The 26,506-nt window shown below is 39.4% G+C and overlaps 1 non-coding gene across 1 annotated transcript; it reads left to right on the top strand.

Annotated features, from left to right (window-relative positions):
• Positions 1-24,356: 24,356 nt before the first annotated feature.
• On the top strand, positions 24,357-24,429 carry TRNAT-UGU (transfer RNA threonine (anticodon UGU)). The gene has a single exon. It is a non-coding gene; the product is annotated as a tRNA-Thr (tRNA).
• The last annotated feature ends 2,077 nt before the right edge of the window (positions 24,430-26,506 follow it).

Genomic DNA, 26,506 nt, shown 5'->3' with positions numbered 1-26,506 from the left:
GATCCAGCATCCATCTAAACCGAATTCAATAGACCAAAGCAATAACACGCCACTCACAATTCCAACCCAGAGACTTCCGCATCATCAGGCAGCAGAAAATTTGCAAAAACCGCATTCTGCTGAGACGAAAGTATCAGGTCTAACAAGCATGGATACGGATGATTCTATCGGTCAAGAAGAACTGCTTGAAATACATGCAGAAGATGATATGGACGACAGCAATGAATCGGGACGTCCCACTTTTCCCCGAAGAGAAAAACCAAAACCGGACCGTCATAAACAGTCAACATATAAAAAGCAGTCAGATACATCTTCCACGAACAAAACCAAATAATGGAACACATCATTCAATGGAATTGTAGAGGTTTTCGTAGCAACATCGATGATATTAATGAACTAATTCACTGCTTCAATCCGGTAGCTATGTGCCTACAGGAAACCAACTTGACTCCCCAAGTTTCCACCACAGTCAAAAATTACACTATCTACAGACAAGATAGATCTGACACTAATAGTGCTCATGGAGGAGTAGCCATCCTGTTGGACTCAAGAGTTCCTTCCAGATGCATTCCATTGCAAACCTCTTTAGAAGCTGTTGCCACACGCATAGTAATTGGAATCACCGTTACATTGGTCTCAATTTATCTTCCACCAAATCGTCCATATTCTATCCAGGAAATCGAAGATCTCGTGTTGCAACTACCAGTTCCCTTCTGTCTACTAGGTGACTTTAATGCTCACCACCCATTATGGGGTTCTTCCAGCTTAGACAGGCGTGGAAAACTTGTTGAAACGTTAATAGATAGACAGGATCTAACGTTGTTAAATACTGGCTCTCCTACCTATGTTCATTTTCCTACCGGATCAACCTCTGCAATAGACCTTTCCATTTGCTCTCCAGTGCTCTATCCAAGTATCCAGTGGGTAACTCTTAACGACCCTCACAACAGCGATCATTTCCCAATAATATGCAAAGTTCAAACTTCCCGTTCATTACCAACAGACAATCCAGTAAAATGGAAATTTCCGAAGGCTGACTGGATAAAATATAGCTCGCTTGTCTCGTTCGACAACCATATCATACAGTGCTCTTCTATCAACCATGTTACTGAACATATAACAAACCAAATATTAACAGCTGCAACTGCTGCAATTCCACAATACCAAGTCAGGAAAAAGCGAAAATTAAACTATTGGTGGAACGAAGAGTGCAACAATGCAAAAAAAGAGAAAAACAAAGCTTGGAATCAATTCCACAAACATCCAACCACTTCCAATCTTATTAATTACAAGCGACTTAGAGCAAGAGCCCGTTATATCAGACGGAAAGCAAAAAAAGAATCTTGGATTAAATTCGCTTCCTCAGTTAATAAAAATACAGACATCAGACTGATCTGGAATAAGATAAAATTGTTAAATGGCAAAATTCCTCCAACATCTACTCCACTAATTAATTGGAATGGACAGGAACTCTCTACTCCTGCAGAAATCGCAAATGCACTAGGATCTGTATTTTCCCAGTTGTCCTCCTCAACTTCTTATGACCAATCGTTTCAAAAAATTAAAGGCGTAACTGAAAAATCCAAACTGAATTTCACTGACAGATGTGCACTAAAATATAATCAACCATTTACCATGGTTGAACTCCAGCATGCTCTTACCAACACAAGAAACAGCGCTGCTGGCCCTGATGGGATATTTTATATAATGCTCAAAAATTTAAATACAAAGTCACAGTCATCACTGCTGTTCTTCCTCAATCGAATATTCACTGAACATACATACCCAAGCTCCTGGCGTCATTCCTACGTTCTGGCTGTCCCAAAACCTGGTAAAGACAATTCTGTTCCTCAAAACTACAGACCAATTTCACTTACCAGCTGTCTGAGCAAAACCCTCGAAAAAATGGTTCACCACCGTCTGACTTGGTATCTTGAGTCCCAAAACTTAATCAATAACAATCAATTTGGTTTCAGAAAAAATCGATCATCATTGGACCTTATGATTAAAGCCGAAGCAAACATCAGAAATGCATTCATCAAAAAGGAGCATCTCGTTATGGTCTGTCTGGATATTGAGAAAGCCTTTGACACCACATGGCGTTTCGGCATTTTAAAGGATCTACATTCTCTTGGCCTGAGAGGAAATTTGCCATATTTCATCAAAAATTTCTTAGAACAAAGATCCTTTCAAGTTCGTTACCAAGGAATTCTCTCTAAAAACTTTGCTCAGGAAGAAGGAGTCCCTCAAGGGTCCGTTCTCAGTGCCACTCTATTTGCAATTAGAATTAATCACTTAACTGAACTTATTCCGAAAACAGTAGACTCATATCTTTATGCCGATGATCTCACAATTTCCTGCCACTCTTAAAACATGAACTACATTGAGAGACAATTGCAGATATCAATAAATCAGATCCAGATTTGGATGACACAAAACGGTTACAGACTATCCAGCCAGAAATCTACTGCCATTCATTTCTGTACCATACGTAAAATGCATCCTGATCCTGAACTCCATTTAGATAACCATCTTATTCCAATAGCAAATAGTATTCGTCTACTTGGCTTAATTTTTGACTGTAAGTTAAACTATCAAAAACACATTGAACATCTCCGGACAGCTTGCCAAAAAAAAATGAACATACTCAGAGCCTTATCAGCAACAACCTGGGGAGCAGATCGCTACACCTTGCTTCACTTATACAGATCCATAATTAGATCTCGTCTGGACTATGGCGCACCTGTCTTTGATTCTGCTAGGGAAAGTGTCTTATCTCGTCTCAACCCTATTCAACATTCAGCTCTAAGAATAGCTCTAGGTGCGTTTAGAACATCTCCAGTGCAAAGTCTCTATGTAGAAGCCTACGAAGCTCCTCTAAACATCAGAAGAAAGATGCTACTATTGAACTACGCCACCAAGATTCAAAGTCAGTCGACGCATCCTAATTGGTCAATATTTAATGATCCGCCACTCACCATGTTTTATAGAAACAAGCCACATGCAACGAGGCCTGCAGGTATTAGGTTAATGGAACTAGCAGAAAATTGGAATATACAACTCAATAAAGTCCACCAAGAATCTACAGATCACGTTCCTCCATGGTCTGTCATCTTGCCGTATTGTGACTATTATTTCCACCAATAGGGAAAACACTCTTTAACGGGTATTAACATCCAGCAGCTCCACACTGCACATTTACAAAGTTATCCTGACTTTGCGAAAATATATACTGACGGCTCAAAGTCTGAGAATGGATCAGGTGCAGCAGTGGTATTCCATGACACTATCACTTCCGTGTCACTTCCAACAGAATGCAGCAGTTACACCACTGAATTATATGCCATAAAACTTGCTCTGGAAAACATTTCCCATCTCTCAATCAAAAAGAGTATAATCTACACAGACTCGCAAAGTGCCCTATTAGCAATGCAAAAGATTTCCCCATCTACTCATCCGCTACTACAGCTAATCAGATCAGAATTGATTCGTCTCCGAGATCATCGGCAAAATGTTGTCTTCTGCTGGATCCCAGGCCATACTGGAATACCGGGAAACGAAATTGCAGATGATGCTGCCAAGCATCCATCCAGCACATCCCCAATGAATTTTCTGGTCCCGTTCAGGGATTACAAAGTACATATACGTAATATATGTAAGGAACGCTGGAAACTACAATGGCAAACGCACATTCACAACAAACTCCTTGAAATTAAACCTATACCGCAATTATGGGCCTCCAATTTTCGTACAAACAGACAAGAAGAGGTCGTCCTGGCCAGAGCCCGAATAGGCCACACCCATTTGACCCATCTATTTCTGTTATCAGGTAATGACCCTCCACAGTGTTCACATTGCCACAAGCCACTAACAATAAAACACATACTCTTGGAATGCATCTTGTATAACAACTCCCGTCTAATTTCATTCACTTCTCTCTCAAACTTACAGGAATTGTCACTTAGCCACATCATAGGCGAAAACTCAAACATTACAGAATTCTTTCTCTTTCTGAAACGAATAGGTTTATATAACCGTTTCTAACTGCTCCCATAGAAACCAATAAAATTAGTACTAACTACTATGATAGGTGCAATATGGCCTTTGTAGCTTTTGCACCAGAAAAATCCAAGCACAACAACAACAGCTTCTAGAGTTGTTTGTAATTGGATGTGCTTGGACAGTGTGTTAGAATTAATAAGAATGGCTACACCTGCACGGGCAGGAGACTCAGAAATCCTATCTTGTCTGCAGATGACATAATTTGAAAATGTTGGTGAAACATGCGGTGACAAGAAAGTTTCCTGTACGCATACACCTATGGGGTTGAACTGAGCAAGTAAATCCTTTAGGTCATCAGAATGACTGACTAGTCCTCTGCAATTCCATTGTATGATGTTGTGCCTCATTTTTGTTTAACTGAGGATGATTCTTCTGACTGCTTTTTGTAAGAGGAGCATTTTTTGCGTTCTTTTTTTGAGAAGGTGGGGCGTCCAGTATCCATAATGTAATTCGCATGAAGTTCTAGAATGGGTTCCTCATAATCTACTGCCATACTGTTTGTGGTTTTCTTGCTGTCTTTAGGTTTCAATTTTTCACTATCGTGCGAGACCGCTGGAGCGCCAGCTGAAATGCTAATTGGAGTGTTAGTTGCTTCACTGGTTTTAGTTTGGGGTATGTCCTTTCCAGAGTTTGATAGTGTTGTTTTAACCCAGTTAACTAGAGATATGTTAGGGGGTATTGATACATCTGTTTGAGCTGCTGTTGAATGGGTGCTTCGAGTGTGAGATGCATAAGAACGACTGAGACTGAACGTTGAGGCTGAACAGTCTGCCTGTGCATGCTCCTTGGAACCACAAATAGGACAAATGGCATCACCTCTACATGCCTGCTGGGAATGTCCATATTTCTGGCACTTAAAACAACGAATGGGATTGGGAATATAAGTTTAAATAGCCAGCATTTACTGATGATGGCAAATCTGGGGTACTGAAAGTTAAAATGATGGATCTAGTTGGGACGAGATTTCCATCTTTTTTAGTCATTATGCGTTTGGCGCCGATTACTTTTTGATTATTAAGTTCTTGAACTAATTTCTCTTCAGATATTGTAAGTAGGTCCCATTCGGTTATGAAGCCTTTCGAGAAATTTAAGGTGTTGTGTGGAGTAATAGATACTGGCAGCCCACCGAATGTAGTTGTTTTCAGCAGCCACTCGGAATGTTTGGAGTTGGCTGAGCAATAAGGTCTCCGGATTGCAATCGTTTTACCATTTTTGGTGTTCTAGCAATGGATTCCAAATATCTCTGTATTACAAATGGTGATAATTTGCCCACAGGCTGGGCAGAGAGAGAATATTACGAGAAAATTTGGCATGTCGTTGTACTGCGCTTCCCTCCGAAGCCTTTTCGGTTGATTACAGTCACTATCAGTGGATGTGTCTGGTCTGGAGCTTGAAGATTCTAGAGGTGGATACTCGTTTGAATCCATGGTTACTCCTTTTAGCCCTGGAGGATAAATTTTCCCTCAGGTTACCGGCCCCGCCACTCGGAGGCCAAGCGGTTGAAGTGTTGGTTAATTAGTACAACTAGAAATACAGGAAAATAAAGGTGTGTTTCCTTCCTGTGTTCTAACTTGTGGCTTTCAAGTATAGAACTGGTTTTAAAGAAAAACTGTTGATAGAAATGTAGGAACTTAAAAAGAAATAACTTCAATCTCTTATCAAAAGCACTCTATAAATCGCAAGTATCGCTTGGCCTCAAAATACGGTGGCACCAGAGGCCTTTTTGCGATGGTATGCTACATTAATGACTGGCATCACAAATATAAACAAAAGATATTTATTAATAGTTAAGGCAAAGCTAAGTAATATTTGACAGGTGCTCTCAAAATATTCCAAAATGAGCATTTGCAAATTTTATACAACAGTTTTGGTAAACACGACAATTATGGCTGAAATGTTATCAGAAGCCCTCAATTTGCTCCAGTTTATTTTAAATGGAAAACAAAATGAAAAGTTCACCAGGTGCAAACTAATATTTAGTTGAACCTCCTCTGGCCCTGATGACAGCAGCACACCAACGAGGCATTGACAAGATAAGATCAATTCCTGAAGATAATCAACTGACAGTTCGTGGTTGCAAACACGAATTATGGCTTCACGAAGGGTCTTTGGTTTCTTTCTGGCAACTGCAGATTCCACACGATGACAACAGTTCTCTATAGGATTCAGGTCTGGCTGTTTCCTGGCCAGCTAACAGTTGTAATGGACCGTTCTACCAACCATTTTTTCACCTGCAACAAATGTAAACACATTACTGTCGGAACCTCTAAGGCAGAAATGAAACTAAAGTAGCTACAGAAGTGCCTACTTACACTTTTCGCCCGATGACAATCAGAGTCGTCCTGAAAGATGCAGTTATTTGGCAGGTTGAAATGGGTTCTAATGGTTAATAGCAATTTGCCTTCCAATATAGCCAGGTATCCATTGGCATTTATGAAACCGTTTATAAAATGCAGTTAATACGAAATGCACGCCCATATCATTTGGCTGGTAGGGAATTTCACTGTAGACATCATACAGTCTGGATGGTATTCTTCACGACGTCTACAGTGAATCGTTTGTCTCCCATCAGAGCCATGCAGGTCGAATTTCTTCTCATTCGAGAAAATAACTAACTTCCACTGCTCGGGGGTCCATTTGACATGCCCCTTACACCAAAATTAATCGGGCCTCTCATTTTTTGTATGAGGAGGGGCTTCTTCTTCGGACGACAAGTCAATTTTTGAAGAGGCGTCTTCTGAGTGTTACTGCACTTGCTACCACTTCTGTATGTTCTTGCCGTTCTTTCAGCTTAGACGAAGAAGCTTTATGATTTTTAAGGCATAAGCGCTTCTGTTTTGGCGTAGAGACTCGTTTGCGTCCGGTTCCTTTTTTCCTATCAGCAGAACCAGTATTCTTGTGTTTGGAAAGAAATCTACTCGCTGTCGACTGATTACAAGACAAGCAATGACGGGAAGAACATCCTTCCTCACGTAAAGCAACTATGGCACTCTTCCTTCGCGGCGTCAACTGCACGTAACTCGCCATCCTGACACAAGCAAGGAATGACTGCAACTCTTGCAGAGCGTGCTTATATAGCTGAAAGTAACAGCTGATGCAATATTACGTCATCACCTACGCGTGTCAATCTTATCTGACGCAATCTAAGAAATATTGCCATATACTTACGTTATTCGGACGACAATTACAATTTTAAGGGGTGATGCACTACTTTGAACACCAGTGCAGATTTCCCTAACAGAAAAGCCCAATAAACCGGAAACTGCTAATTATTTTATGGTAGTGACCTCCGCCTTAGAAAAATATTACGAAGGCGTTCAAAATTGGTTCTTATAACCAAACATAGCAACAGCTTTGTGCGTATCTGCGAGTTGTACGCAAGTAGAGTGCCTGTAATTAAAAACTGGCTTTCAGTATATACGATTCAGAAACAAATGAAGCAACAAGATTGAATTGCTTTTTCCTGTGACAATTGGATTAGAGTGAATTCGTCAAATGGGATGTTTTGTCTTTTACCACATTGGGTTACTTCAGCCAAACAGTTTTGCTCAAAGCGTTACATGTTCACATTACAATTCCGCACATAGAGACATTTGCCAGGGGGGGACTGCACTTAGCAACGATCATATTCGGTGTTTTTGAAAGTGTCTGTTCCTATACTATAATGAATATTGCACGATTCATTATGGAGGCAATATTAACTTACTATATCGAGCGCGTTATTCACTATAGTCACATTAGGGGGAATGTCTCAAGTATCCCCTCCCACCGTCTGCTTTGAACTGAAATTAATAGCAAAGGTATGAGCAAAAATCACTTAATATTAAGTTCTTTTTTCCCTACGAACTTAAAACTTACGTTTATTTCGGCACTAATTGTTAAATATTGGAAGTGCCCATTTCAAAAATGGGCAAGAATCTTAACTGGAGAAGATTCTCGAATCTAAATGAAGAGGAATTGCGGAGCCAGTTATACCAACGTCGCACGAGGCAGAAGTGTCAAGAAACTATAGTACACTCGGAAACAGTGCGATTTGTTAACACTTCTGCAAAAAAATTTTAAATTCGTAGGCAACGTTGATATTCACTGAGTGTGAATATCAGCGTTGCCCACGAATTTCACACTGAATATCAGAGTGAAAAGGTTTACACAAGAAACTTCTTGTGTACACGCAAATGGTATTGTTCCCCATAGTTTGGGCATTAGTTTTATACTGCTTTCCTAAGCATTCTCCCCTCAAACTAAAGACGTTCGCTGACAATATACAAGTGGTTCTGCTGCTCTCATTCTAGTTTTCTGCTGCTCAGAAAAAAAGACCGAGTTTGCTTCGCAAGTAAGCTACATCCCAGTTGAAAGTAATAATGGATTGTGATAGTTGTTCATCGCCACCTAAGTGGCGTTAGTACAGCCAACGTGACTTAGACGAAATGCTAATAAGCATGAACTGCGAACAGTCGTTCGTTCATACTGTTTAACATTTCACATCGAGCAGGCTTCTTGTTGGAAAACTCACAGTAATCTAGATTTTGCACTCGTAAGTTATAATTGAGCTTCTTTAAAAAATCTTCGTATTCTTATTTGCTGCATTAAACTGAAATACGGAGATTAAGCTAACAAGATTAATTGCAGAACTTTTCCACTCAATATCTGTACGGAGTATTTATAGGGACTTGTTATTCACTGGCCTATGAACATGGGGTTAGTAGATTCAGAATAAATCACAGGAACCATACTCCAACAGTAGGGGTGAGCGTGTACCATTGAACAATCGCTCAGCATCTTTCTGCAATCCATAACTGGCCAGAATGACGCTTAGTTAATAGAAAGCTCTCCTAAGATTAGCAGTTAAAGGGGGACAAATTATGCAGTGAAAGGAAAGTCACGTTAAGGGTGGAGGCAGCACAAATGTTACAAGGCTTTCTATTTGGTCCATAATACTAGCAAGAGACTTAAGTGCAAATATTAGATATTCACTGCATGCCCTAAATGGCGAGTTTATTGTTTAAGTGTTAGAATGCAAATAAGATTTTTATGAACTTTGTTTTCCTCCCCTTGGCCCAAGCTATTTAGCCAAAATAGAAGGGACCATTAACTAGGTTAGATCAAATTAAAGCATTTTAAGTGTCACACTTTACTACTAGAAGCGATCTTAAGACTTCGGGTATGCCCGAGAACAGTTTATTCCATCTCCAGACTTGTCGCGTGAACAGATTAATACCAAACCTAGTCTGTATTAATTTTTCAAGCACTTTGTTCACTCGCAAACTTCGGTACGGCAATGAAATACACTAAAATCTTCCATAACATTCTTAGCTTTAAGTGAATTTAACAATAAAGTTAAAAGTACTTACTGAATTTACTTTCTTAGTTTGCAGCAAATTATAGCACTATCGCCAATACTTGCCCTTCTTATCTCCCCCACATTTCAAGTGTTTGGATTTAGAAGAAAATTACATGAAGAGACTCCATAAACAGAAAATTCATTCAATAAACGGAAGTTTTATTTATTTAAGTCGTTGCGAACTCTAAAGTTTACACAATGTTAGAGAATAAGAACTTTCATCAAGTATATAGCAAGCAGTAAGACAAGGTTAGCTTACACTATTCTAAAGATTAACATTTAGTTAAAAATCAACCTTTAAAGTCACCAAAAAGGTCTTTCAAAGTTCCTCCGAAGATTCAAATCATAAAAGTCAATTAGATTTTCAAATTAAAGTAAAGTTCAGAAATTGAAAGTGCTCAATGCGATACCAGTTGCGACGATAAACAACTGTACAGGATGAGAGTAGCTTGCTGAACTAGGCTTTCTGCATGCAGATCTTGGACAATCAATTCCCAAAGCTTCTACTGTAGTAGAATAAATATAATGAGAGAAGAAAGCTGCCATTTTTTCATCGCATGAACGAGAAACCACTCTTTCTAGACATTCACTAGTAGTTATGATGGCACAGCACTGCGACAACTCGCTAATACTCAGTTTTGGATCCTCCAAGGGAAGCACACATTCCAGCATGTCATCTAGGGTTTTGTTCAAGCACTCGGTATGAGAGATGTAACTGCGTCTTGCCGCAACCGAATTGTTCATGTAGCACAAGTCAGCATTCAGTTTTGCAATCATAGCTAAGTAAGATGTTGTAGCCAATGCCTGATAGGGCGATAGACAGTCTCTGTAATCCTTGTAGCAGGACACAACTGACATTTCTTCACACATCTGTTCCAATTCTTCTACTTCGGGAGTAGCTACCCATTTCTCCATTAATTTCACAAGCTCTTGCAAGCATAGTTCGTTGTCACACTTCGACTCGCAACTTACAAAGGCAAACAAAGCAAGCAGGATTACAATCATGGTACTCATCTTCACTGGATTCGACACGAGCGAAAGAAGTAAGCACGCCCTCTTGCTTTATACGTTTGATGGTGATGACGTCACACCTCTTACTAATAGAAAATAGACTGTTGAAAACGGATTAATTGTCGAGCTTGAAACATAAAGGGCTAAAATATGAGCGCAGTTAATGTTTAGTTTTATGTTTTATGTTTAGTTTCAAATTTACCAAGACTTGAAAGTTTCAAGTTTTGGGAAAAGCAGGACATCCGTGATTGCGCAGGATTCAATTCTCGAGGGGGTGTAAAGCAGAATCGTGGGAGATATTCTTCAGACACATATTAATGCATAAAAGGGGATATTTCTGATCATGGGAATTTTAATTTCTTCATTATTCTATTGGTGTTGATTGTGCAGAAGTATTTCAAAATGCAGTTAAAGAACATAAACATTTGCTGTTCTCTCGCCCTGTTTACGCCGTATTTCTTTCAAACGACATCTTAAAATTTCTTTCCATCTGTCAATGATGTTTAGATAAGGGGGGGGGATGTCTAATTTTTTCTTATTAAACTCATAGCAGTACGCAGTAGTAACGCGATTTCATAAATCAAATTAAGCCTTATGACATTTATTAAATTATATTAACATGTACACATTAAATTTTAATTAAAAAATTAAATATTAACTACTACTGGAATATAAAATCTACTGGAATATTTTAATATAATTTAATAAGACAAAGATAAAATAAAATAAAAGATAAGATAAAATATTAATCCTCCTAACAGTTGAAATGCCAATTAGGATCGGACTTCAAAGAAAAGGTCCCCCCAACTCGGGGAAAATAAACGCATTTTTGTTTGAATCTGTGAGTAGTTGTACCGAAGTCCTTAGCGAGGCCCCATAAAAAGCCGTGATCGCTTAAATTTTTATTTCATATCTTTCCGGTAAGTCTGATCCTGATGGCAATCCTGAGACACCAGGAATAAGGCAAATCATGGATCAACTTATTGGCATAGGAGGTCAGCATATGAGTACAACATGGCTCAATGCCTACCGATAGGTACGTAAGTGTACGTTCAACGGGAGGAGGACAATTTAAGGGTCGGTCGGCAATCGTCAAAAGAGACATATTAGACGACTGAGAGTGGCCCACGAGATTATTTCAATTAATCCTAGTCAGACCCTAATTGATTTTCATTGCTGTTTGCACAATGTATCAGCACCTTAGGCCATAATGCACCCAGTGCCGGATTAAGGCACAGGTTAGCAGGACCCTTGCCCTGGGCATCATTCTTTAAGGGGCGCAAAAAACAGAAGAACAATGAGACAAAAAAAATATATCCTTAGTAAAGGGCGTCGAAAAATCATTCTGCCTAGCGCCCGGAATACCTTGGTTCGGCACTGATTGCACCAGTGTAAATTTGATTGTATAAATGTATGTTCACAGGCCCAAGGTAGCAATCAAAAACAGATAGCCTTTGCTGATTATTATTTTGATGTATTTAATGGTGCTAAACTTTGATAACGTACATTCAATGTATTCTTATATAATTAGTTATAAAAATTTTAGTAATTTTTGTTATTTTATTATTATAGTTTTTTGAGGCTTCTCTTTTGTTTATAGCTTAGGGCACACTAATTTTTCTTTCAGTATTAAACTAGCCTGTTTTCCACTTTTATTTCTAATTTGCATAATTATATATACTGTATATATAATTCTCCATATTCTATACTCTCTCTCTTTCTTTAGCTATGCCGCATAGCTCGCATTATAAAAAGTCGAACGGCTTCGTACTCTAGAGCAGTGGTAATTTGGGACATTGTGAGTTGGCGGATCCCCCAACCTGGTCCACTCCCAAGCTTATTGCTCTCTCTTCGAAGATCGTTTCCTCCCTTATCAGAAGCTCCATCTAGTTTAACTGCTGGATGCCGACATGTGTAAAATCGCAGAGGACAAGAAGTACAGACGTCTCATCTCAGATCCGCACGTTGTTTCCACAGCCATCAACTGATCTGAGATCGTTCCGGCTCAACAACAGTCTCATGGAAAACCCGACTGAAGAAAACTATCTTTATGTTATTCTAATTTATTTTATTATTATTATTTTTTTTTTGTAATCTGATGTATTATTAATATTATTATTTTATTTCTTTAAGTTAATATAATCTGCTTGATGTTATTAACACAATTTCCTTTACTCGTATTTAAGCTTTGTACTTTGTATTATATTTCCGGCGAGATGGTATCTCTGTCGATGCTTGTTAACCCCTGACTTAGTGCCGTGAAGGGATTTGCAGAGTTAGCGTACCTGCGTGTACCTATGAACCTATATTGTATTATCTATTACAATAAAGATCATATTTATTTATTTGTTGTTGTTGTGGGGCTTTAATGGCTCATAAGCTGCTTTGGCTGTAACGCGCCTATTCATTTATTATATAAAGAAATCAGATATTCTCGTACGGTCAGAAAAATCTGTAATCAAAAAAAAAAAATAAAAACTCTAGTTTCCTTGAGGAAATTAAAAAATTCGGAGAGATTTGCTTTGTCACCAATCAGATTCTCTAGCGTTAATGGTTTGCGAAGATTAACCAATGATAGCAGGGTTGAAGTTCTGTTTTCTTTATGGTAGGGGCAGTCAATGAGAATATGTTTAACAGTCAGATTTAAAGAACAATGTGGACAAAGTGGTGGATCATTTCCTGTGAGTAAATGAAGGTAGGTCAGATGGGTATGACCTATTCTTGCCCGTGAAAGGACTACTTCTTCTTGTCTTGATGTACGGACACTGGAGCGCCAAATTTTCGGATCCTGTTTAAATTGAGAATTTATTATTAGTTTGAGAGTGCCATAGTTTTGTCCATTTTGATAGGCATGCAGCGTTTATGATTGGTGCATAGTCTGATTCTGGAGCAGCGATATTTGTTAAATCTAAGGTGGTTGCATTTTTTACAGCTTTATCGGCTAGTTCATTGCTCCAAATACCAGAATGTGCCGGAATCCAACAGAAGGTGACCAATTGATGGCGTTCTTCAATTTGCAGTAATAAGTCTCTAATTTCATCAAGAACAGGATGAACCTTGTCTGAGGAATTACATAATGCCATAATTAAGCTGAGGGAATCAGTGTAAATAACAGATTTTAAAGATCAGTCAGAACAAAGATTTTATAAAGCTAGTTTAATTGCATATAATTCAGCTGAGAATATACTGAATTCAGATGAAAGGGATGCTGAAATAGTGGATGGAAGGGATGCTGAAATAGTGGATGGAAGGGATGCTGAAATCAAAAACACTGCAGCTGCTCCAAATTTTGAATTAGATTTATAGCCATCTGTATAAATTGGGAAAAAATCAATATATCTTTCAATGTGAACTGCATGAAGTTGTCTGACATTTGATGTTTGCAAAATATTCTTTCCTCATTGGCAGAGGTATCACAGGTCGGAATAGGAGGAGGAACCCATGGTGGTTGAGTGCAGGTTGCTACCTGTTGTACAGAATGGATGGAAACATTCCAAACCTGCATCAGTTCAAGAAGACGAAGACCAGCTGGTTTTATTACAATAGGTTTATTTCTGTAGAGGACTTCTAATGGCGGATTGAACAGGTATGGCTGAATGGGATGCGAGGCACAACTTTTTATCATGACTTGACAGCATACTTCAATAACAGTGTTTTCCTTCTGAGATTCATGCGCATCAATGTAGAGACTGTGCTGGCGATGTTCTGAATGCGCCAATGCAATCCTCAAAGCACTGGGTTGAATTGGATCAAGCCAGCGTAATGCACTCATTCTGGCAGAATCGTAGACGGGAGCTCCATAATCAAGACGAGTTCTGATTAATGCCCTGTATAACCGTAGCAAGGGAGGTACGAACTGCACCCCATGTTTGGGCGGATAAAGCTCTGAGTATGTTTAGCTTTTTCAGACAGGAAGTACGTACCATCTTAATATGATCTAAGAAATTTAAATTTTTTTCGAGGATTAATGCTAGAAATCTGATGTTATTAGTGATTGGGATGGAGATATTATGGATATGAAGTTCAGGGTCCGGATGAAGCTTGCGTTGTCTACAAAAACGGATAGCTACTGTTTTGTGCAGTAAGAGTTGATAGCCGTTAAGGCTGGCCCATTGCTGTATTTTATTAAGTGATATCTGAAGCTGTCGTTCAATAGATCTCATATTTTGGGAATGGCAGGAGATGGAAAGGACATCTGCACAAAAGTAAGTCTCTACTGTATTTGGAAGTTCTTTAGTGATATAATCTATTCTAAGAGCAAAAAGAGTGGCACTCAACACTGATCCCTGTGGAACACCTTTTTCTTGAATGAACCTTTCTGAAAGGGCATGTTGGTATCGAACTTGAAACGATCTAGTAGGCAGGAAAATTTAATTTTCACAAATATAGGAAGATTGCCCCGTTGACCAAGAGAGTAAAGATCACTAAGTATGTCATGTCGCCAGGTAGTGTCAAAAGCCTTCTCTATATCTACGGAAATCATTACTAGATGTTCGTGTTTAACGAAGGCATTAGGAATAGCAAATTCAGCCTTGACCATGAGATCCAAGCATGACCTGTTTTGTCGAAAGCCATGTTGACTATTGCTCATTAGATGTTGTGACTCAATGATCCAGATGAGTCTACTGTGGACAATTTTTTCAAGAATTTTGCTGAGGCAGCTTGAAAGAGATATTGGTCTATAGTTATGGGGGCTAGTTAGATATTTTACAGGCTTTAGGAACGCCAAAACAGTAGAATGATGCCAAGAGGCTGGGTATGCATTTTATAAAAATATACGGTTGTAATATACCAGAAGGAGATGAAAAGCTTTGTCATCAAGATGTTGTAGCATGACAATAAATCCCATTTGGCCAGGCAGCACCATCGTGGGCTGTTCTGATGGCCTTCAAAAGTTCAGAATTTGCAGGGATTTGTTATATAGAAGAAGGAGAGCAGTTTGAAGTTAATAGAAATGCTGTTCTCTACTGCTTTTAATTCGTTGGAATGATTTAGTGTAAGCTGAAGCTGCTGAGATTTAAGAAAAAGTATTACCCAAAGCATTAACTATATATAAGGGATTAGATATATCTTGCCCATTCCAGGAGAGTATTGGAGAAGGTATGGTAGGAAACTTACCAGAAAGCTGTCTAATTTTTTTCCATATTATTTTGGGATCAGTGTTTCTGTTGATGCAAAACGGGTCCAGGATTCTTTCTTGGCTTGCTTTCGTATGAAACGTGCTTTTGCTCTTAATTTCTTAAAATTGATAAGATTTGCTATGGTTGAACTTTGCCGAAATAAACCCCAAGCTTTATTTTTTGCTTTCTTTGCTTTTGTGCAGTCCTCATTCCACCAGTTATTATAATGCTTTCGGCTCGGGGGATTTGAAAATGGTATTGAGTCTTTTGCCTCTTTTAGGAGATGCGCCTTGATGTAATCTGTCACATTATCAGTAGGATGGAGGCGGATTGTTTCCTCAACAAGACAGATTGATGATTGAAATTTTACCCAGTTTGGGCGGACAAATTTACATTTTCTTCAGGGTTGATTTGAAGGAGTCCGTGCTATCGAAAATTTGCATCCGATTGGGAAGTGGTCACTGCCCATGAGATCATTTATAACGCACCACTCTATGGTCGGGACCAGTATTGGAAAACAAACTGAGAGATCTATTGCTGAGGTGTGTCCAGTTGGGAGCTGTACGTGCGTGGATGCACCAGTATGCAGCATGATGAGGTTTTGGGCCTCTAGAAAGCTTTCAATGAGTCGACCCCGTCTATCTAATTTAGGATCGCCCCATAAGGGGTGGTGCCCGTTAAAATCCCCTAATATACAGGGAGATGGAGGTATCTGTATCATGAGATCTTCAAGATCTTTTAAATAGTAAGTATGGTTTGGCGGTAAGTAGATTGAGACAAGTGTTATGGTAATATGGAAAGTTATACGAACAGCAACAGCTTCTAATTCAGTTTGAAGTGGGAAATGTTTAGTTGGGATCTTTGAATTTACTAGGATCGCCACACCACCATGGGCAGCATTAGTTGTATTCGATCTCTTCGTAAAGGCAATAGTTCTTTATTGAAGGAGAAATATGTGAGGTTAGGTAAGTTTCCTGTAAACAAAAGGTGACTGGAGAATATCGGTTAATTAGGTATTGAATATCGTCAGTATTGCAACGAAAGCATCTGCAATTCCATTGTAAGATGCTGTGGTTCATTTAAGTTTAGCTGAGGATGATTCTTCTGACTGTTTTTTGTTTGAGGATCGATTTTTTTTTTTTTTTCAATTTTTTTTGGGAAGGTGGGGCGTCCGGTATTCTTAGTGTCGTTTGAGTGAAGTTCTAGTATGGGTTCCTGATCAAGGCATTAACCAACTGATCCATAGATGGGAGAAATGTGTTACTATACGTGGAAAGTACATAGAAAAGGATTAAAGTTCCTGTGAAGTTCTAGGGCTATTATTTCTAGGTAAGGGTACGAACATTTTGATATCCCCCTCGTATCTACTTATGCGGTAAGCTATATAGAGATACGAGTAGAACAAAATTTTATAAAAAAAAAATCCGAATTTCTGTCCCATTTTAAAACGAAGGTGCATTACTTATTTGTAGAAGCTCCTAAAAGGATGTTATACAGAAAAGCAAAATAATTAATACATGGAACGATAAAACAATATATAAAAAAAAAGTTCTTTGGCTGACCACAACGTTTTATAATACAAGGTGGGTCATTTATATCTGACACACTTTGTTATTTCTTATTTCTGAACAAAACTGCAAACTCGATTAATTTCATGTTTTGTCTTTGATAGGTGACCATTGAGGTTTTAGATGAATCGTTACAAACTCCAACATGAAGTAAAATTATTGACGTAACTTTAAATATAATAGTGTTCTTGCTACTTGAGAGAATTTCCAGCGGGGCAATTTAGATACAGTAATGTTCCATGCAATAACACCATTCTCTCTCTTTCCCCAATTGTTCATTGAGAATTATCGAAAAGTAAGGTTCATAAGACTACTGATGAACTGAAAATCAGGATTATGAAGCTATCATTGCTATCCAAAATACTGTAGGCAGTGACGAACAATGTTCTCGTTCATTGCAGAATGTGCAGGATCGACTTTTATGGTAGAACATCTCTGCAGTTCTATAAGAATGAATATTTAAAAAAAAAAAGGGGGCCAAATATGCAATGTTAAAGGCGGTATTTCTTCTAAACAAATTTTTGATAAATTCTGAGGAAGGTATATAAACCAGGAGAAAGCAATATAGAAAAACGAATAATATTAAAAAAAAATCCAAAGGTCTCTCTCTCTCACACATACACATTGACTTTTCAAAAGTCAAATGTGAAACTATATTTTGTGACACGTTAGTTTTAAACTCGGGGGATGCATAACACTTGTAAGTTGCATACACGGCTGCGGTTGGACACCTCTGAATTAGCTGGAGAGCATGTCTTTCATTATAGACTGTCACAAAATTTCTTATCTTCTGGGTCAACCCTATGCGCAGCACGTGGTCTTGAGTTGGACTCGTCTTTGCTTCGTAATTTCATCCCACTCTGATTAGTCTGCTGACATATAACGACTGACGAAGCGAGTGAGCAAACGAAGTACTGTACAAGCATTGAACAGGCATCTAGTACTTCTGCGGCCCCGGGTGCCAAGCGTTGCCGTGGCCAAGTGATTATTGTGCGTATATAAATAAATAAATAAATTTTCTGTTTATTTTCCGGGACGACCAAACGGTCAGAGGAGTTCACAAGATAGACAGAATACAAGCAACAGCACCGTATTCAGCAGTCACGGGCTTCAACCCCGGTCACTCAAGGCACGTGTACTTATGCACCAGCGCGCCTGACCACTAGGCTACGGCGGCCTTTCGAGCGTTTTTCTTCCCAGCGACTAAGTTTTCCTTTGTTTTCTCTTGCACTTATTAAAATTGTCTGTTAAGTAGCTCTAATTTCTTATAAGGAATAAGAAGAGAGCCCAGAAGAAGGAAATCACCTTTTTCTTTAATTTAGATAGACTTACTAACTGTACTAACTCTAGGCCTGGCCACAAAGCGGCACTGGTCCTGCCTCCCCGTGGCGGGGCCGGTAACCTGGGTGGTAAGGAGAAAACCCCCAGGGCGAAAAGGAGCCATTATGGATAAAAATAACTATCCACCGTTAGAGCCTTCGAGCTCCAGAACAGACATTTATATTAACCGACTCCAATCACGACTTAGAAAATGATCATCCAAAGAGCCAGAAGACTAAGACTAATCAGATGGAGCAACCCTGCCCATCATTTTTAATTTTTCACTCCCTTACTAGTCAGCCAATGAGCAAACTGTCTCCCTTCGTAATACATCTCGAAGGTATTTCAGGATCTCCTAAGACTGTCAAGAGATTGCAATCAGGAGACCTGCTAGTGGAAACTACGAACCACAGGCATTCGGAGAAACTCTTACAGTTAACAAACTTTGCGGGCATTCCAGTAAAAATATCTCCTCACGCAACCGCAAATTCATCTAAGGGTGTCATATCCAGCTGGGACCAGTTAAATGTCACAGAGGAAGAAATAACCCAAGAGCTGCAGGGCCAAAATGTAATTCAAGCCAAACGTATAATGACTAAAAAAAGATAATCAACTTATACCAACCAGAAACATTATTCTCACGTTCAATACGCCCAACTTACCCTCCTCTGCAAAAGCAGGTTATTTCCTTTGCCGTATCCGCCCGTACATTCCCAATCCTTTAAGATGTTTTAAATGTCAAAAGTATGGCCACTCACAAACTGTACGCAGAGGAGTTCCTGTCTGCCCCAACTGTGGTTCCTCGGATCACATACAAAGTGACTGTACGACTACAAAAATGACCCGTCCAAATTGCAAAGGTGATCATCCTGCTTATTCCAGGACTTGTGAAAAATGGAAAACTGAGAAACAAATAGTAAAATACAAAGTTGAGAACAAAGTCAGTTACCCAGAAGCGAGAAGACTACTATGAACAAAAATATTTCCTATGCTAATGCAGTTAAAAAATACCAAACAGTCTCTACTCAAAACTGATGTCACAGTTCCTACTAATAAATCAATTTCAGATTGGGCTAGAACTGTCCTCTCTAAGGAACAACCAAATGTACGTAAACAACAACCCAAACTCTCAGACTAAGCAAATAATACTCCTCTCACAATACCAGCGGAATCTCCTCCTCCAATGAGTGCTACCACACCATGTATTACAAATTCAAATATAATGAAAAATATTCAAGATACAACCATGGACACAGATGGTACATCTATACAGGAAGATCCAATTTTAGAAATTCATGCCGAAGAAGAAGAAATGGACACTGGTTGGCCAGTTTTCCTAAAAAAAGACAAACAAAAATTGGAACGTCATAAGCCAGTCACCTTCAAAAAGCAGTCAGATACATCTCCAACAATTAAACACAAATAATGGCATTCATTGTACAATGGAACTGCAGAGGCTTTCGTTGCAACACAGATGATATCCATGATTTTATTAACCAGTATTCTCCAGTTGCTCTTTGTCTTCAAGAAACTTACTTAACCTCGCAAATTTCTCCTTCGATAAAGAACTACTGCCATTATCGAAGAGGTGTAGCAATCCTGATAAATTCAAAGATCCCAACTAAGCATATCCCACTTCAAAACTGAAATAGAAGCTGTTACTGTTCGTATAACTCTCCATATTGCAATAACACTAGTCTCAATCTACTTACAGCCAAACCATACTTATTGTTTAAAAGAATTTGAAGACCTCTTCGTACAGATACCTCCACTTCTCTGTATATTAGGGGACTTTAATGGGCATGATCCCCTATGGGGCGCTTCTAAATAGATACACGGGGTCGACTCAATGAAAGCCTTTTAGATGCACTAAACCTTGCCATACTCAATACTGGCTTGCACACTCACATTCAGCTCCCAACTGGACATACGTCAGCAATAGATCTCTCCATTTGTACTCCAGTACTGGTCTCGACCATAGAGTGGTTTGTTATAAATGATCCTATGGGCAGTGATCACTTGCCAATCGTATGAAGTTATTGATAGCACAGGCTTCTTTAACTAAACCCTGCAGGAAATGGAAATTTGCCCAAGCAAACTGGGCAAAATTTCAGTCATCAATCTCTATCGACGAGGAAAAAATTCGTCTCCAGCCTATTGATGATGTGACAAATTACATCACGTCGCATCTCCTAAATGTGGCCAAAGATACAATACCATTATCAAATCTCCCGGGCCGAAAGCATTATAACTACTGGTGGAAGGAGGAATGCACAAAAGCAAAAAAAGCAAAAAAATAAAGCCTGGAATTTGTTTCGGCAATATCCAATCACAGCCAATCTGATAAATTATAAGAAATTAAGGGCAAAAGCACGTTTCATACAGAGGCAAACCAAAAAAGAATCCTGGACCCGTTTTGCATCAACATTTAACAGAAATATAGAGAGCAAATTAATGTGGAAAAAAATTAGGCAGCTTTCTGGTAAGTTTCCAACAATACCTTCTCCAGTCCTCTCCTGGAATGGGCGAGATTTATCTAGTCCCTCGGATATAGCTAATGCCTTGGGCAATACGTTTGCTGAAATCTCAGCAACATCTGCTTATACTAAATCTTTCCAGCGAATTAAAAACAGTAGAGAACAGTATTCTATTAACTTTCAAACTGCCCACATTCTACCGTATAACAAACCTCTACAATAGTCTGAATTTTTGCATGCCATTAAAACAGCTCATAATGGTGCCGCCGGACCAGATGGGATCTATTATGTCATGCTGCAACATCTTGATGACAAAGCTTTGCGCCTCCTCCTGGTCTTTTACAACTGTATTTTTTTAGAAAATGTTTATTCAGCTTCTTGGCACCACTCTATTGTTTTTGGCGTTCGTGAAGCCTGGAAAAGATCCATCCAACCCCCACAGCTATAGACCAATATCTCTGTCAAGCTGCCTCAGCAAAATCCTTGAAAAAATTGTCCACAGTAGTCTCGTCTGGATCATTGAGTCACAACATCTAATGAGCAATAGTCAACATGGCTTTCGACAAAACAGGTCATGCTTGGATCTCATGATCAAGGCTGAATTTGCCATTCGCAATGCCTTCGTTAAACACAAACATCTAGTAATGGTTTCTATAGATATAGAGAAGACTTTTGACACCACCTGGCGTCATGGCATACTTAGTGTACTTTATTCTCTCAGTCTACAGGGCAACCTCCCCATATTTGTTCAAAACTTTCTACAGACTAGATCGTTTCAAGTAAAATACCAAAATTAACTCTCTACAACTTTCATTCAGGAAGAAGGTGTTCCTCAGGGATCTGTACTGAGTGCCACTCTTTTTGCTCTTAGAATTGATTCCATCACTAAACAGCTTCCAAACACAGTTGAGACGTACCTTTATGCGGCTGACCTTTCCATTTCCTGCCATTCCCGAAACATGAGATCTACTGAAAGGCAGCTTCAGATATCATTGAATAAAATACAATGGGTCAACCTTAACGGCTATCGACTCTCACAACAGAAAACAGTTGCTATTCATTTTTGTAGACAACGCAAACTTCATCTGGATCCTGAACTTCAAATTTACAATGTCTCCATCCCAATCACTACTAACATCAGATTTCTCGGATTAATCCTTGACAACAAATTAAATTTCTTAGACCATATTAAAAATGTACGTACATCCTGCTTAAAAAAATTAAATATACTCAGAGCTTTATCCGCCCTAACTTGGGGTGCAGATCGCACCTCCCTGCTTTGGTTATACAGGGCTTTAATCCGGTCCCGACTCGATTATGGTGTTCCTGTCTATGATTCTGCAAGAGCAAGTGCTTTGTGCTGGCTTGATCCAGTTCAGCACAGTGTCTTGAGGATTGCACTTGGGGCTTTCAGAACATCACCAGCACATAGCCTCTACATTGACGCTCACGAGCCCCCGCTTACTTTACATAGGAAAACACTCTTACTGAAGTATGCTGTCAAAATTCAAAGTTGTAACCTGCATCCAATTCAGTCATCCACCATTAGAAAACCTCTACAGAAATAAGCATAGCATAATAAAACCAGCTGGTCTCCGCCTTCTCGAACTGATGCAGGTTTGGGATGTTTCCATTCATTCTGTACAACAGGTAGTAACGTGCGCTCAACCACCAACCTCCTCTACCGCCTTGTGACACTTACCTCTGCCAATGGGGAAAAAATATTCTACAAGCATCAAATGTGAAACAATTCATGAAGTTCACACTAGTAGATATATTGATTTTTCTCCAATTTATACAGATGGCTCTAAATCGAACTCAAATGTTGGAGCTGCAACAGTGTTCCGAAATACCACTATTTCAGCATCTTTTCCACCTGAATTCAGTATCTTCTCATCAGAATTATATGCAATTAAACTGGCTCTAGAAAATCTCTGTTCTGACTGCTCATTAAAATTTGTCATTTACACTGACTCCCTCATCTCAATCTTAGCATTATTTAATTCTTCAGGTAAAGTTCACCGTGTTCTAAACGAAATTAGAAGATTATTACTGCAGATTGAGGAACGCCACCAACTGGCCACCTTCTGCTGGATTCCGGCACATTCTGGAATTTCTGGTAATGAACTGGCTGATAAAGCTGCAAAAAATCCAACTACCTTAGATTTAACCAATATCCCTGTTCCAGATTCAAATCATTCATGTCGCACGCCTATCAGAATTAACAACAATCTGGCGCTCTCAAACTAATAACGAGCTGTTGCAGTTCAAACAGGATCCCAAAATTTGGCGGTCCAGTGTCCGTACATCTAGACGAGAAGAGTAGTCCTTTCAAGAGCAAGAATAGGTCATACACTTCTGACCCATCTTCATTTACTATCAGGAGATGATCTACCACAGTGGATCTACTTCTTAATAACCTTCGGAAACCAATAAATCTGGAGAATCTAATCGGTGACAATGCAAATGTTTCTGAATTTTTCAGCTTTCTGAAGCAAATTGGAGTTTTTAATAATTTCTGATCTCAGCCTTTCCTGACATTATGAAAACTTCTCATTTATTTCTGCAATAAATGAATAGGCGCATTATAGCCAAAGCAGCTTATGCGCCATCAAACCCCCATAACAACAACAACAACAACAACGTACTTCAGCGTTAATGCACGCATTTGAGTTGATCGCGGTTCAAACCAATCACCAAGAAATACGATGGAAATTATATTCTTGTAAAAATCACTAGTTATAAACTCCTCTGGTTTATGCAGTCGCCCTGCAGCATAACAAAACGTTTTTCCCCAACGGCCCGCTTGCATAGTTATTCCCCCCCCTCCCCTTTAAATCTTAGAGCCAACTTAAAGTTGAACTAGTCTTAATTCTAAGAAACTCAAGAACCAGTATAATAATAATAACAAATTTTGATAGGATCAGACGAGTTTACAAGATACAAGAACATTATCGTATTTATAAGTCACGTGAGCTGAAACGCGTGTTTTACTATTGTATCTTCGTGTTGACGTGGTTACGTCAGACGTTTAAATACACACAGCACATTTCCAAAGGTCTCTCTCTCTCTCTCTCTCTCTCTCTCTCTCTCTGTAATCTTCTGTTCTTTATCGTATAATATTGCTGTCTAGTAGATGTACAAAGTTCATTTTAATAAGTTACCATCGCAATTTTCATAAAAAGCAATATTTTAACATAAAAAGTTCTTATCTTAAACGTCAAGAATTGAATGTGTATTTACTATCTTAATATTAGTAGTTACTAAAGAAAAATTTATTCATACGTGTCCAATTACACGAAAGCCTGTCCAATATTACACATACAGCAGCAGCAAATAAAGAATTCGAATGCAATACATATTCACAAAGTTTTTGATTCATTATATCTAATTTATAATTTCCTTTTGCTGATTTCGAAAGAATAACAAAATAGTTTTTAAAGCCACCTGGATAACTGCCTCTGTAGCTCAGCGGTCAGAGCACTGGTCTTGTAAACCAGGAGTCGTGAGTTCGATTCTCACCAGAGGCTCAAGGGCGTTTCTCTTTTGCTTCTTCTCGCGTGTAATATTCCGTTATCATCCATAGCTGAGGACCAAAATGAATTACGAATCGAAATTTGAAAACTATTTGTAGGAAAAGGTGTTTGTTTGTTTTCTCTGCTTCCTTTTCTTTCAGAAAAGGTTTTGCGGTATCCCCAAGAATAAATTCCTGCGACAATACAGCGAACAACAAAAAGTTGGATTAAAAAAAAAAAAAAATACTCCAGAAATTCTTCCAAGAGAGTCCATTTGGATACAATAATAGTATTTATTTACTGTAAATATATGCTGTAGTGTTGATAATGAAAAACGGAGAACCAAAGAAATCTTACAATATCAGTTCTAAGTGAAGTGTTAGTTAACAGAACAAATAAAAACGAAATTTACTCCAAAAAAGAACGCAGATAAATGGTTTTACACTTCAGATGCGCAAAAAAGCAATTTATAACAATGTTGTACACTGGTGTGCAAAACTTAAGGACCAACACTATTTCTAAAGGTTACAACCACAAAATCAAACGAAATGTGGCGATTTGCATAACTGTGGCCGTTCAGTAGAAAGCTGGTGTACATGCAAAAATTTGAATCGTGATGAGAGGGCTCACATAAACAGATAAAAGCAGCAGTTCAGCAGTTATCTGCAAATTATCGAATGGTAGGTGAGCACGATAGTTACAGACGTTCAATTTGTTTCATAGAGTGCTGCAGACAACGAAATGACCAATAGACAACATCTGGATGACTTTACCCATGGTCGAATAATTGGGAAGCTCGAGGAAGGTCGGCAGTGCAAGGAGTGTGGTTTCAGAGTTCGGTATCGCCCGTAGCACGTGCGTCGTCGGCCTTCAGAACGACAGGTACAGCTGTTCGAAGGAACAGTGGTGGTCGTCCAAGAAAAACAACGTCCAATGATGAACGCTATATACTCCTACAGGCCAAGAGGGACCGACACCAGACAGCGAGATCCATTGCAAACCAGCTGCACAGGAGCACAGGACGCAGGATATCGCGGTTTACTGTGGCCACGCGACTCCACAGAGGTTGACTGTTTGCCCAACGGCCAGTACGCTGTGTCCCTTTAACACCTGCCCATCGGAGACACAGTTTACAATGGTGCATCGAACACAAGGACTGAACAGCAGCGCAATGGGGTAAGGTACTCTTTATTGATGAGAGTAGATTCAGTCTCAGCAGCGATTCTGGACGTCAGCTAATATGGCGAGAGGTTGGTACACGGTATCACCCCGCAAACATCACTGAAAGGGATCGATATGGCGGTCGAGGTGCTCTCGGCTGGGAAGGCGTTATCTTGGATGGACGTATATAACTCCAGATACTGGAAGGCGGTACTGTAACCGGTGCATAACGTGCACCGGTTACAGTACTGAGGTTATCCTTCCCCATGTGCGTCTGTTCTGAGTTGCCACTGGCCCCGAGTTCGAATTTATGGATGATAACGCCACACCCCATCGCACTGCAGCTGTTGATATGCTTTTGGAAAGTTAGGACATTGTTCGTATGGATTGGCCTGCCCGTTCTACCGATCTAAATCCCATCGAACACATATGGTACACTGTGGGGAGACGCCTAGCGGCACGTCCACACCCACCAGAAAATGTTCACCAGCTGAAGATGGCGCTGACAGAGGGATGGACGATGTTACCGCAAGAACTTATCAACAACATTGTTCTAAGTATGGACAGGCGGTGCAAAGCTTACATCGACATTAGGGGTGGCCATATCTCCTACTGAGAACCACCTCTTACCTTTGTTCCATCTTTGGCAGTGATGCATCTGTATCATGGCAGCCAGTGCTATGTTGCCATTTTTGAATAAAGTCCCTCTGTACCGTTTTGTTTCCGTTGTTGTGTCGGTGTTATTTCCTTCATAATTTCTGTACCTCACGAGATTCGTTTGGTATGCTTTTCCCATACCCATACTGACCAAAAAGTGCGCATTACAGACACAGTATATTAACGCCTCATAGCCCTAGTTACTTTTTCACTTAGTGCTTTTTCACTTTTTCACTGTGGCCATAATGCACCTCCCGGCCACTCCTATGAGACG

The sequence above is a fragment of the Mastigoproctus giganteus genome, chromosome 3 (assembly GCF_048544385.1).
Source record: "Mastigoproctus giganteus isolate SK-2022 chromosome 3, ASM4854438v1, whole genome shotgun sequence".
Taxonomy (NCBI): domain Eukaryota; kingdom Metazoa; phylum Arthropoda; class Arachnida; order Uropygi; family Thelyphonidae; genus Mastigoproctus; species Mastigoproctus giganteus.
This window is presented reverse-complemented; position numbering and strand designations above follow the sequence as displayed.